General features: G+C 38.8%; 1 protein-coding gene across 3 annotated transcripts in view; it reads right to left on the minus strand.

The window, feature by feature from the left end:
* Window positions 1-11017: 11017 nt before the first annotated feature.
* wrap73 (WD repeat containing, antisense to TP73) overlaps window positions 11018-13701 on the minus strand; it is a 41454-nt gene continuing 38770 nt past the window's right edge. For all 3 annotated transcript variants that reach the window (XM_055012710.1, XM_035948457.2, XM_023270885.3), the window contains 2 exons: window positions 12586-12734; window positions 11018-11513 (listed from right to left, as the gene is read on the minus strand). The gene's annotated coding sequence lies outside the window, so the exon portion shown is untranslated. The remainder of the gene's footprint in view (window positions 11514-12585; window positions 12735-13701) is intronic.

Here is a 13701-nt window from a genome sequence, read left to right on the forward strand (position 1 = left end):
GGTCAGAGTTTAGTAGGCTTATGGGTCTCAGGTTTTCACATTTATTTGTTGGTTTCCCTGGTTTTGGTAACAAAATAATTATTGCACTATTCATTTCTGGTGGGAGGCTATCAGTCTGAAATGATTCCAAAAACATTTCCAAAAGTGGAGTTTGTAATTTACCCTTGAATTTTTTATATAGATCAATTGGAATACCATCTGGTCCTGCTCTTTTCCCTGATTTCATAGCATCAATGGCTTGTCCAATTTCCTCTTTGTTAATTTCTAATTCTAATTCTTCTTTAAGTTCTTTCGGGGTTACTGGTATAGGTGTTTCATCAAGGAATTTATTTAGATTTTGTAAATTGATTTCATTTTTTGAATCGTATAAGTTTTCAAAATAACTTGTAAAGGCCCTGTTAATTTCTGAGGGATCTGTGATTGAGTTATTTTCAGATATAATATTTGTGATCGATGTTTTAGTTTCTAACTGCTTTATTTGCCAAGCTAATAATTTTCTGGCTTTATCACCATGCTCGTAAAAGGATTGTTTGAGTCTCAGGAGACTGGATGCAGCCCTGGATGCAGATATTTTATCATATTTGGCTCTTAATAAAAGTAACTCTTTATTATGTTGTGGGTTATTTTCCTTATATACCTTGTCTTGGAGAATCTTTATTTTATGCTCTAGGTCTAATGGTCTAGGTCCTCTCTTGTCTTTTTTGATTTTGAGCCTGTGTAGCTAATAATTTGTCCTCTTAGGAATGCTTTGAATGCTTCCCACCTTATGCATGCTGAGGTTTGCGTTGTATTATATTGAAAGAATTCATCAATCTGTATCCCTATATATTTTATAAATTCCTCATCTTGTAACCATTTATGTTGAAAATGCCACCGAGGAGGGTCTTTTGTTAGTTTTGTATCTTGGTATATTAAACAGCAAGGTGCATGGTCTGAGATTACAATATTATCATAGAGACAGTTGACAATTTTTGACCGTAACTCTGAGGAAATTAGAAAGTAATCGATTCGGGAATACGTTTGATATGTGCTTGAATAGCAGGAGAAGGATTTAACCTGGGGGTTTAGTTCTTACCAAATATCCAAAAGTGTTAAATCTTGAGTAAAGCGGTTAATATGTGTTCTGCACCCACTGTGAGACTGATCCACTCCTGTGGATCTATCAATACTGGGGTTTAATGTACAGTTGAAATCACCCGCTATTATATGTTGTCCAGCTAATGTAGAGATATTAAGAAACAAATCTGCATAAAAACCAGGAGTGTCCACATTGGGGCCATAGATATTTACCAGATTCAGATTCTCTGACAATAAGGAGCCTTGAATGATCAAATATCTTCCCATTTTATCTTTTACTACATTTTCCACTTGAAATGGGATGGATTTATGAATGAGGATCATGACTCCTCTGGCTCGGGATGAAAAAGGAGCCGTAAACACACTCCCTGCCACCGCCTCCTGACCCTGGCCTCATCTTCTCTCAACAGATGGGTTTCTTGCAAAAATACAATTTTAGAATCAAGATCTTTTATTTTAGTCATAACCTGCTTGACTTTTTTAAGTTTTTGAAGACCTCTGCAGTTCCACGAAACAAAATTAACCTTCACTCCCTGTGTCATTAGGCGTCAGTAAAACCAGTTTTTCTTGCAACACTGAACATAATTTGTAGAGAAGCAAAACAAACATGGATGTTTGAACTCTCATCCAACACTGTAAACACACAAACAAAACAAAAAACCCTTCCCACCAATGCAGGATCCCCCTAACCCCTTCCTGTCTTCCGTTATCACTAATGTCTGTTCCACAACTAGTGAGGACCAGACTGTCCACCCTCTTCTTCCTACTACACTGACCCACCCACCACCGCTCCTATATGTTTGATCAATTATTTCTCCCCTGACATTTGTGATAATTATCTAGCATTGTGCCCCTTACAGATTAAATATTTTGTCTCCAATATTAATTACTGAGTGTGTATTCCTTAAAGGGCTTTATAGAACACATTTATTGTAGAAATTACTTAACCATTTATGTATGGTGTGCCAACACTTAGGATGTATTGGCTGGTTCGTAGAAAACTATGTTGTAAATTTAGTATGCATTTAAATTTAGCATTATTTATTACTCCTCAATTTAACTGAGACTGTGCTTATAGTTAGTGTTTTTACCCACTAGCAACATAAATACTAAATGTACGTTCCATAAGATCAGTAATTTAAGATGAGCTAGGATTTATTAGCAAATGTTTGCCATTACGCACAGTGTATTTTTATAATCACAGTATTTACTACCGTTTCAGTCCGTCATTCGTTCCCTGCAGCATCTTTCTGGATCTTCTTCACAAACTCTTGTGCCTCGGCCAGAGTTTTAAATGTACGGATGCGCTCTCCGTGCGTGACCAGCAGCCTGGCCGGGTGGATCACTCCGTGTCGTATTCCCAAGTTGCGCAGCTCCTGACGCACCGGGTCGAACTGCTTCCTCAGCCGGTGTAGCCCCGCAGCCAGGTCCGGGTAGAACCGAACCCGCTGGTCCTTGTAGCTGATATCCTTTTTGGCCCGTACAGTCTTCATCACAGCATTCATCACCGCCTGTTTATTCTGGTAGTTGAGAAACTTCATTATCAGAGCTCTCGGCGGTGCTCCAGCATCCCTCGCCGGTCCGACCCGGTGCGCCCTCTCCAACACCACGGAAGACTGTAGCGCCGCATCCAGCACCTCGGGTATCCACTTCTCCAAAAAGCCGACTGGGTCAGGTCCTTCTGCTCCCTCAGGAAGGCCCACTAACCTCAAATTGTTCCGACGAGACCGGTCTTCTAGGTCCATCAGCTTGTCCTCCATTTCTTTACACTTTGTCTCCAGCGTGCGTAGCTGCGTATGAAGTCCAGCCATCCGGTCCTCACAATCCGATATTCTCTGCTCAGCCTGCGCCATGCGCTCGGTGCATTCAGTCAGTCCGTTCCTCACACTTTCAATCGCCGTCATAACTCCATCAAATTTTGACAGAAACTCAGTTTTACATTAGGGGCTTTCGACCAAAGAGCACCAGGTGCTAGGTTGGTTCAAAGTTGAGAGCCAGTGCTTTTTTGGTTCAAACCTCGTGCCGCCCCAGAACGGGTTTGTGTTTCCATTCAGAAGGAGCAAAGTTGGAGCTGCGTCATTGCGCCACCACAAAACGTGTGTACGTACTGCGTACGTAGCCGTTCAACAGCGTTCACGCCGTACGGAAACCCACACAACAACAATGGAGGACTTCATTGGAGTGGTGTTCATGGCTTTGCTAGTGTGTCTCGCCATCGCTGAACAGCAAAACCTTCTGTCAGGGGTTACCCATCGGCGTCGCCGTTCCAATGCCCAGCGATCACGTTTGAGAAGAAAGGTAATTATCAAAGACGTTTGGATACTTAACAGTAAACGTGCTAGCGTTAGCTTAGCTACTTAGCTTCGACTACGCTTGCATTGACTACTTAGCGGTTGAACACGCGCAATAAGTTGATGACCATATCCATGTTTATCTTTTTAGATGTTTTTAGATGTCACCCCGCCCTCTGCCCGTGACGTGCTCGGCTCTCAACTCTGGCCACCTCTGGCCCAGCAACGAGTTGGTGCCCGAAACGGCCCCAGTTTTTGGAGCCCGGAGCCGCAGCTCCGGTGGTCGAAACACAAAAAACCGGCGCCAAGTCGGGCGCCGGCTCCAACTCCGAACGGGCTCCTCCCCGGTCGAAATGAGGGTATGATGGAGCTTATAGCAGCCAGGATTGCATCCGCCTTCACACCTCCACCTTCCACGTCTCCGCTGCTCGCCCCCTCGGCCATGTCCGCGTTAGCTTTAGCTGTTTCGTTAGCTTTAGTTTTCAGAGCTAGCTCACTTGATTTAAGGTCAGTTAACTTCGGCTGAGTGGATACTTTACCCGTTTCTTTGACCCTTGGCATTACGCCAGTCTCTCAGGCATTCGTTTTGCGTATAAATTGGGAGATTTTCTGTAGTAATTTTAGAAGTTTTGACAGTGTGGTGTGCTGCACGTCTCCTCAGGTGGTCGCCATAACCGGAAGTCTCCAAGGTAATTTTTTTAATTAAATATTTAATCCGTCAGAAATGATACGTCAACTGAGCAGCCTTGGCGGAGTACTGCACTCTCTGAGTGCTTTTCTAGTTTTGTCATCTTCAAATGTTAACACCAAAGGAAAAAGAAAAAACATTATCATGTCATTTTTGTTAGTTTTGACATTCACCCAGAGGGAGGCTATAAAAATACATCAATGGTCGTCCAGATATGTGGATTCTACTGTTGGAAATATCTTTAAGAAAAGGGAGTTAGAGCCAAGACACAACTGGAAAAATCAACAAAACTTTCAGATTTTTATATTTAAAAAAAAAAAAAAAAAAAAAAAAAAAAAAACACATCCCAGCAGAAAAGCAAAGCAAAACCCAGATTATGACTGCAAAGATGCTGCTGGAAGGTGTAATTGACACAGGAGTGTTGGTGCACAACCACATCGTCTACATACAAAAATCATTAGAAGTAAACCTCATCTGCAACTTCATTACAACAGTCAGTGTCAGTCAGTATTTTGAGAACTATTTGGAAGCAAATGCATTGAACGAATCAAGATCATATTCAATAATAGGTCTGTTTGGAGGAAGAAAAAAAAGGTATTGTAGGGAAGAATTGGTCCTGTACAACCAAACTACATCTCAGTTACGTTTTGAGGGAAGCACATTTTCTGCCACTTTACGTTTGTGACATATCACAAATATAATTAACACCTCTTTATGGCAAGCCGTTTTAACATTTTAAAAGGTCAGTTTGACTAAATATCAGACTGTTAAGTTGTTCTCGACCGATAAGCCAAGAATAACGCACAAAAAAAAAATTTCTTTCGTTGCTTCCTTAATAAATCAAGTATTATAAGAAAGTCTTGTTTGTAAAGAGCAGCAAAATGTTACAAAAATATCTCCAGGTCGACGTCACATTTGATCTACACTACAGGCAGTTTTTTCTCTTTAAAAAGCCTCTCCCAAAACCAGACATATGACAAACAAAAAAAAAATAGACAAAAAATAAACAAAAAAATAGAAAATGAAAAGGCAATTGAATAAAAATGAGACGAGTGAGTCTGCTTTATCTTACAAACACACAAAGAAAATGAAAAAAAAACAACCAAAAAAATAATACCGCAAAACAGAGATTCCCTTTTGTCAGTCAAATTATGAGAAAGATCATCCCAACAAAAAATGCAACAGAGAGTTGATTGAGCTTGGCATCGATATTCTGTGACAACAGCAAAATAACAACACAAGTCACTAAAGCAGCGGTGTCAAACTCATGTTAGTTCAGGTTAGTTCCACATTCAGCCCAATTTGACCTGAAGTGGACCGGACCAGTAAAACCACAGCATAGTAACCTATAAATAACCACAATTCCACAACTTTTCCTTTGTTTTAGTGCAAAAATGTTCACATTTAAGGAATTATTTTCTTACAAAACATTATGAACAGCCTGAAATTTCTTTTTAAAAAAATTAATTCAGTTTCAACATTCAGCCTCAGTTTATTGTAAACTTCCTCTTTCAAATAAAAATCTGCCTAAGCCCCTGGAAACCAGCGTTTGTCCTGTTTTTGTGTTGCTCCTCGGTGACCCTAGACAGCTGGATAGTAATGTTTTTTGAGCAACACACCATACTATGACGTTTTTACAATGATGGTTCTACTATGGAACCAGTTTGACATGTTCAGGCGTTCTTTGTGTGAAAACTCAGATTTCATGGATCAGAAGGTGGTTTTCAACTTTCTTTGTTAACTTTCTGCTTCAACTTTAAATTTCCTTGACTAAGCCAGCCCTCTGGACTTCCAGGAAGCTGTGTTCCTATTGGCTGTCCAGGTGGCTGTGTTCCTATTGGCTGTCCAGGTGGCTGCTTGGTGTTATCAGGAACACCTGAGCAGCTTGGTGTTATCAGGAACACCGGAGTAGCTCAGTGTCTTCCTGCTTTGTTTAGCTGCAGTCAAACATTTCCTCTGCTTCTCTTCACCACTGAATCGGGTTTGGCTCCATTGCTTTAGTTTGTTCTTTAGGCGTTGGCTTGCAGCTTCCAGCAGTAAAATCAGCTTTAATGTGTTTCTTGGTGTGTTTTAGGGCTTTGTACTGGATAGTTGTCTTGGTAAATGTGGTTCTTTAGCCACAGTTAGCACATGGTGCTAATGTGTGCAGTGATTAGTGGATTTGGTGCAGCTGAGTTGTGTCTTTATCTTGGCTGTAGTGAGTCTTTAGAGGTTTCTGGTCAGACACATTCTGTATTCTTGTTTGAGAACCAGCGTTGGTTGTCCAGAAGGTAAGAGTTCCTGTCCTGATTCTCTGTTCTCAGAGGTTCTCTGGTAGGCTGCAGGAGACTTTAGTGTTTGGGTTGTGCTAGTTTGGTTTTTGTATGGTTTCATTTGGACGACTATCTTGAGGCCCCTCCATGTGGTTTAGTGAGGTTTTCTGGAACAGTTCTACAAAGCAACCTGCAGCAGAAGAGACTTTGAGAGTTTTTAGGAAGTTCTGGAGAGCAGACTTTAGAGCAGCAGATACATTTATCAGCAGTTTGAGCAGGAGAAGGTGAGCTTCAGAGTAGAAATGAGATGGAAACCTTCTTGAACCGTGTGGTGAGGTCTTGTACCAAGAGTTTGAGCAGGTTGTGAAAAGTCTGTAGTTCTTTGGTCTGGAAGCACAAGAAGAGTCGACTCATTAAAGGAGGAAACAGGAGATATTGTTGGTTCTTCTGTCGCTCTGCAGTTTCCTTAGACTGAATATCAAGTTTATATTTTAAATGATTTCCCATGTGAGCCCAAGAAGACCTCAGTAAACTCCCTCCATCCTCTGGACACAACAGATTTTATTACCATGTTAAATCTGTTTTGTTTTTTTTTGTTTTGTTTTTTTTAAAAATGTTTTTGAGTTTTAATCATAGTTTTAGCATAGTTTGTTCTCTTTGCTTGTTTAGTTTTGTCATCTGTGAGGAAGGTGCTAAACAAATAAAGTTGAATTGATAAACTGAATAATTGACTAACTCATGATTGTGACAACAGAAGTATTTTCATTGTGATTTAAGGGTTTGTTTCATTTTTAAGGTTGGGGTTAAAATCTTGACAGAAAATAAAGATTAAAGAAATAAACTACATTAAATACAGTTAAATTATATTAAACACAAAATATTTAATTAGATAATTAAACAGAAGATAAAAAGCATGTAATTATGAGATTAAACACAATTTTTTAAACAAAAATATGAAACATTAAAGATGAAATATTTTCATCTTCAATGTTTATATTTAAGACAATTAAACATTTAAAAAATAGAATTAAACAAGTTGAATATTAAAAATTAAAAAAAAATACAAAACATTTAATTAGATTATTAAACCTTTAAAAACCCAAAACATTTAATAAAAAAATAAATGTTTAATTAGAAAATTAAATCTTAAAGACAAAACTTTAAATAGGAATTAAACAGAAAATACAATGAATCATTTAAAAAGAACATTAAACATTAAAAGATGGTAAAAGAAAAACCTTAAAGATTTAATTGAAAAATTAAACATTGGGAATGAAAAGGAAATTTTTCAAACAAGCACATAAAACATTTGAAAAAACAACAATTAAACATTAAAAAGACAAAACATTTGGCAATCAAAACAGATGTTAGAAAAGAATAAAATGTGAGAAAAGAGCAAAACTAAACATTTAAGAAGAATCAAACTAAAGACAAAACATTTGAAAAGACACCAGTTAGGCTTTAGAAGATGAAATTAAAAAGAAGAGACAATAAAACGATCAAAAAGAGCAAAAACAGATAAAATTCTTAAAGCATTTTCTAGTCTGAAATGAAAACATCGAGTTGTTTCTTCAAACATTTCCTCTTTCTATGTTCTTGGTTTGATTGTGGACAGATTTACTAAGAATTCATTTCAGAAAACTGCTTTCCAGATAAAGTCTACTAGTAGTTGAAGGCATTGATCAAACTAATGTTACCTTCTGATCTCCACAAACTTTACTGTTCAGTGAAGAGAATCAAAGTTTGTTGAGGTTTTCTAAAAAACCCACAGGTGAAGGTCTGAGAAGAACTCAGATGGATGGTCTAAATGTGAAATCAAGACTCATGGTCACAAGTTTTAAGGCTTCTGTTAACCAGAAGGTTCAAACTAACAGAGAAGTACTGAGAAACTTTTAAAATTTCAGTCCTCAGACTGTCTGAAGGTTCAAATTAACAGAGAACTACTCAAGAACTTTTAAAATTTCAGTCCTCAGACTGTCTGAAGGTTCAAACTAACAGAGAAGTACTGAGCAACTTTTAAAACTTCAGTCCTCAGACTGTCTGAAGGTTCAAACTAACAGAGAAGTACTCAAGAACTTTTAGGATTTCAGTCCTCAGACTGTCTAAAGGTTCAAACTAACAGAGAAGTACTCAGGAACTTCGAAGATTTCAGTCCTTGGGCTGTCTGAAGGTTCAAACTAACAGAGAACTACTGTGGGTCTTAGAAAATTTCAGCCCTCAGACTGTGTGAAAGCTCAGGTCCTGAGGACTCGGGAGGTGTGGAGGCTTTGGAAAGTCTTGGAACTGAGGGTTCCACCCTCCAGCACCAAGGCTGAAGTCCAACCTCCTGAGAAAAACGGTCGAGTCGAGACTCGAGTCAAAAAAAACCTCGAAAACGACAAAAAATAGATGATAAATGCGCAAAAACCAGAAGATTTAGTATCTGAGCGAGTAGCTCAGGGGGATAAGAGATGGGCTACCAAGTGGAAGGTCGCTGGTTCAAGACCCGCCACCGGCCTTTTTCTTTCTTTGTCTTTGGCAGAATTTTGAGAAAACTTAAGAAGGGTCTGGTCTTGAACCAGCGACCTGCAGCTCCACAGGCAAATCCTTAACTCACTGAGCTACAGATCAGATGAAAATAAAATGATTTCGTCGTCCCTTTGTCATCGTAGTTTCCAAGTGACCACATAGGTGGAGCCAAGGCGGAGTCTGGGTGGAGTCAGGGCGGAGAGTAGGCGGGGAGGTGGGTGGCGGCCTCCCCCCTCTTCTCCCCCACCTCCCCCCACCACCCACCACACCTTCCCCCGCCCGACGAGTTCTTCGAGTCTCCACGAGTTCTTCGAGTCTCCACAGGTTTTCCCCAGTTTCTGGAGTTTCCACCAGGTCAGAGGCAGAACAACTTGTCATGAAGAGGTGTTGAAGTCGGCCAGGATGGACTGACTTTTTACAGCTACTAGAAGGAAGACCACTAGAAGAGCAGGTCTTTAACCACCATCCATAAAATCCATGGAGTCGCTCCAGAGAAATGGGAGGTCAACTTTTATCAACCTCCATCCACATGTTCAACTTCATATCTTTACTTGGACATTTTTAGCACCACAAACCTTTAGTATCACACTTTATTATCATTTATGAAGACTTTCATGGAATCCACCAGCAGATTTAGTTTTTGTTGACAAACTTTATTCTTGTCGTCGTGGGACTGCAGTATTTAAAACTCTTCCTTCTATTTGACCTCATGTTTATTAGTTTTAGTGGAGAAACTTATTTTAATTATCGATTAGTCTCTTAAAAACCAAATAATAAATTGGATTAGTCAAGAGCTTTAAATTTCTTATTTTGTCATATTTTAAATATGACAAAAAAAATATAAAAATCAAGCGTCTTGAGACAATTTGACCTGTAATTGGCATTGTATAAATAAAATTGACTTCAAATTGGATGTATCTTGGAAAACACATTTTCTTTGTCCATTAATCTGTTGATTGTTTTCTCCACTAATTCATTTCTTGTTTTGCTTTATAAAATGTCAAACCCAAATATATTCAGTTTACTGTCATAAAAACCAAAAAGATTTACATTCATGATGCAGGAATCAGGCAGTTTTTCACTTTTTATCTTAGTTTAGTCAGAAAGATAGTTGATAATGTGGGAATTGTTGCAGCTTTTGGGCCGTAGAAGGTTTTAATCTTTGGGGCCGAGTGTCAAAAAACATTTAGAAACCAACATCAACAAAACACTCAACAAAGATTTGAACATCATTAAAGGGAAATCCAACTTTTGCATGACAATGTCTAATTAAAGGACATTTATTTCCAATGTAAATGTGTGATATTCATCCTCTGGAGCTTTCTCTTCACATCGTCTTCCACCTGGACTGGTTTGGTCAGGAGCATGTGCAACAAACATTTGAAAAACTGCACTTTAACATCAATGAATGACACTGAAGTTTAATCTCTACATAAATGAGACTGAGTCTGGATGTGCTGCTCTGTCATTAACTCCTAAGTTTAGGGAAAGTTCAAACAAAAGAGGACAGTTCAGATCAGACTTGAGAATGAGCTTATTTTGAACAAACATCTCAGACTTTCTGAGCTTCAGCACCTCTAGCAAGATATTTTAACAACAAGCAACTCAAGAGATCCAGAAGTTGCAGAGTTAGCTTTAGCTGAGCCAAAGAACATGTGAGACACTAACCTAGCAAACATTTCAGACTTTCTCTGTGAATTCTGAGAAATAATTTCCTATTTAATGACAGAGCTACACATCTTAACTCAGTCTCATTAAAACAGACTAATTCAGTGTCATCCATCCATATTAAAGTGCAGTTACCCAAAATGTTTGTTGCATGAGCTCCAACAAAACCTGTCCAGGTAGAAGGCCACTTTGACAAACAGGAAGTGGAAGATTCCAAGCAGATTTATAGAAGGGGGAACCGGACTGTACTAAGTGTGGTCCAGTATAGAGGGGTGTTTTGTAGGTTTTTAAGGCTGATAATGACTATTAGTGAGACATTTGGAGTAGATATTCATTTGCAGTAAATGAAAGTATTTAAAATCTTGGAGTGAAACTTAGAACAACACAAACTCTAACAGAAAACTTTGTTGATACGTTTTTGTTTTGTTTACAGATGTTAAGTTAAAGGAGTTTTATTCGTGAAGTATAACCAATCAAATCACTCCAGAAGACAGAGCGACCACAGGTAGATAAAGGTTCAGAGCCAAAGTAGCGCCATTTTTAAATGTATTTATTACCGTAAATCAGTAAAAAATAAAATACTGATAATCAGTAAATCAGTCAGCCCACAATTACTACAATTCTACAATGTATGTCTCTTTCCTTTGACTTGTTATTTGTACAATCTCTGATGTATATGATGGCGTTTTTTCATAGCAAAGACTATACTATGATGTTTTCTAAGAGACATACGATGCTACTCTGCTTGTTCTGGCCCTGCACTCCTCTTCTGTTGTTTTCTGGATTGTACTCAGCTGCATGCCTTCGTCCACCAGGCCTCCGTTGACTCGTCCCGCCTGCCGTCTCTGGAGCTGAAGCTGGATTGGAACAGACCAAAGTACAGTCCAATCACGATGCCAGCTGCCTCTCAAAAGGCTCCTTCATCTGGCAGGTGGTGGCACTTCTTCTGAGGGGAAGCTGAGCTGGCCCGGCAGAACTTTGGAGATGTGTTCCAGTGGTTGGTGGATGTGTGGGGAGATAGAGAGGGACCTTTGAATTGTTCACAAAGGAAAACAGGGAACCCATTGGTAGTTATAGTTTAGGGTGCTACTGCGGTGTGTTTTTGGGTTTTAAGAGGTGAACAGGAAGAGTTTTTTTTTGTATTGATTATCTTTTACTTTTTTCCTGGTTGGAATGCCCATCAATGTCAACGTGAAGTTCACTTTTAGTTCTGTTTATTTTTTTTTTATACACCCATTTGCTTTTAACCCCCTCATGTTGTGTTGTTGTAAACTTACTCTTTCAAATAAATACTCGTCTAACCCTCTGGAAACCAGCGTTTGGACTGTTTTTATGTTGCTCCTCACCTACGTCAGACAGCCAGGACAGAACAACATTTTGTGGACTAAAGGCTATACTGTGACGTTTTTAGAGCGACATGCTATACTATGACGTTTTTTGGATGACATGCTATACTATAGGCTTTTTTATTTGACATATTACGATGACGTTTTTTTGTTTTTGCTTTTTTGTTGTTTTTTAGCAACATATAAGAATTTGAAAAGTTTTAAAAATGACTATACTTTTACTTGTGCAATGAAATATTATTCTATGGCATTTTTTAGATGACATATTATATTCTGATGTTTTCTTGAATAACATACTATTTTGACAATATACTGCACTATGACATTATTTGAACCACATATCATGCATGACAATTTTAGGCAACATCCTATCATTTTGCACTTTTTGAACCACATAATAATCTATGGGGTTTTTTGCCGACATGCTATACTGTGAACTACAGATAAGATAAGATAAAGTTCTTTATTTCTCCCCACTCCAGGGGAAATTTACATTGTTACAGCAGCTTATGTAACAGTAGACGTAGTGATAAGAATAAAATAATAATAGAACAATAGTAATACAGTAGTACAGGCCATACTATGGTATTCTTGAAAAGTATACTATACTTTGACATTTTCTGAACTACATCCTATACTATGGCGTTATACACAGAGTGCTTTGGTTACATGTTGATTTATAATCTAGATTATTTTCTGTTTTGTTTTTTGACAGGATTACCACAGACCTGACCATGAACACCGTTGACACCCACCTGAGGGAGACGCTGTCTAAGATCTCAACGCTGCTTGGTCATGGTCTTTCTGGTCCTGCTCCAGAACGCCTTCATCAACTACGTCTTCTTTTGAAGAGGCCCTCAGATGCTGCAATCTCTGACCTTCAGGAGGAACTGCTACTTTCACTCTGTAACGAGACGGCAGTTATTTTAAAGACCCAGCTCCTGGCGGCTTTGAGCGAAAAGTTAACATCCATCAAAACAGAACTACAGACAGTTAAATCTGAGCTGTTGGTCAGTATTTCAAACATCAAGTCCAACCCGGCTGCCCTAAAGCATGCTGTGGGTGAAACATAAACTTCACTCTCCACATCACCAACGACATCGTCACACTCCAAAGCAGAGCACCTGTCTGCTGAACTTTTAAAAGTGGACTATGAAAAGTGGAAACCTACATGGAGTAAGAAAAGTAGACAGACACAGAAGATCCGCCACTGATGTCAGAGTCTCCAAAAAGTCGCTAGATTTGTCACTAGTGAAAAAGTCGCCAGGAGGCTTTGGAAAGTCGCCAGATTTAGCGAGAAAATTGCCAAGTTGGCATAGCTTAGCATATGGGCACAGAAGAACCCAGTAAATAAATCTGGTTTGGATTCATCATAGAAAAGTTGATTATTGACAGCCTTGTGTGCCCTTCAAGCTCATGGTTGATGCTGGTTTCTTACACAACTTCATTTACAACCTCCTAAAACAGTGTGGAAGAATCTGCAGGACTGGCTAAAGGTTACCTAAAAGCCTCCACTAGATGGCACTGCTGTTTAAAATTCCAGTCCAGTTCAGCTGATATGTTGGATTATGTTGCTCAGCGCTGGTACTGTATGTCTGGTTGGGAACTCTTGGAGTGATTTTAGATTACTTATTGCATACTTAAAGTGGGAAATTACTGAGGTCAATATATATATATAATTGCAGGACTTTTCTAACATAGCTGACAGGTATCATAGTTGGCATTTTTTTTCTGTTTTCAGGCCTAAAATCAACATAACTGCCTATAAGCCAAACACCACATGGCATTTTTACAGAAGGATTCTTCTAAATATTATATATACAATGGAGTAAAATTGAATGTTATTTCTAAAGATATTGTAGTAAACTTGT

The sequence above is a fragment of the Amphiprion ocellaris genome, chromosome 8 (genome assembly GCF_022539595.1).
Source record: "Amphiprion ocellaris isolate individual 3 ecotype Okinawa chromosome 8, ASM2253959v1, whole genome shotgun sequence".
Classification (NCBI taxonomy): domain Eukaryota; kingdom Metazoa; phylum Chordata; class Actinopteri; family Pomacentridae; genus Amphiprion; species Amphiprion ocellaris.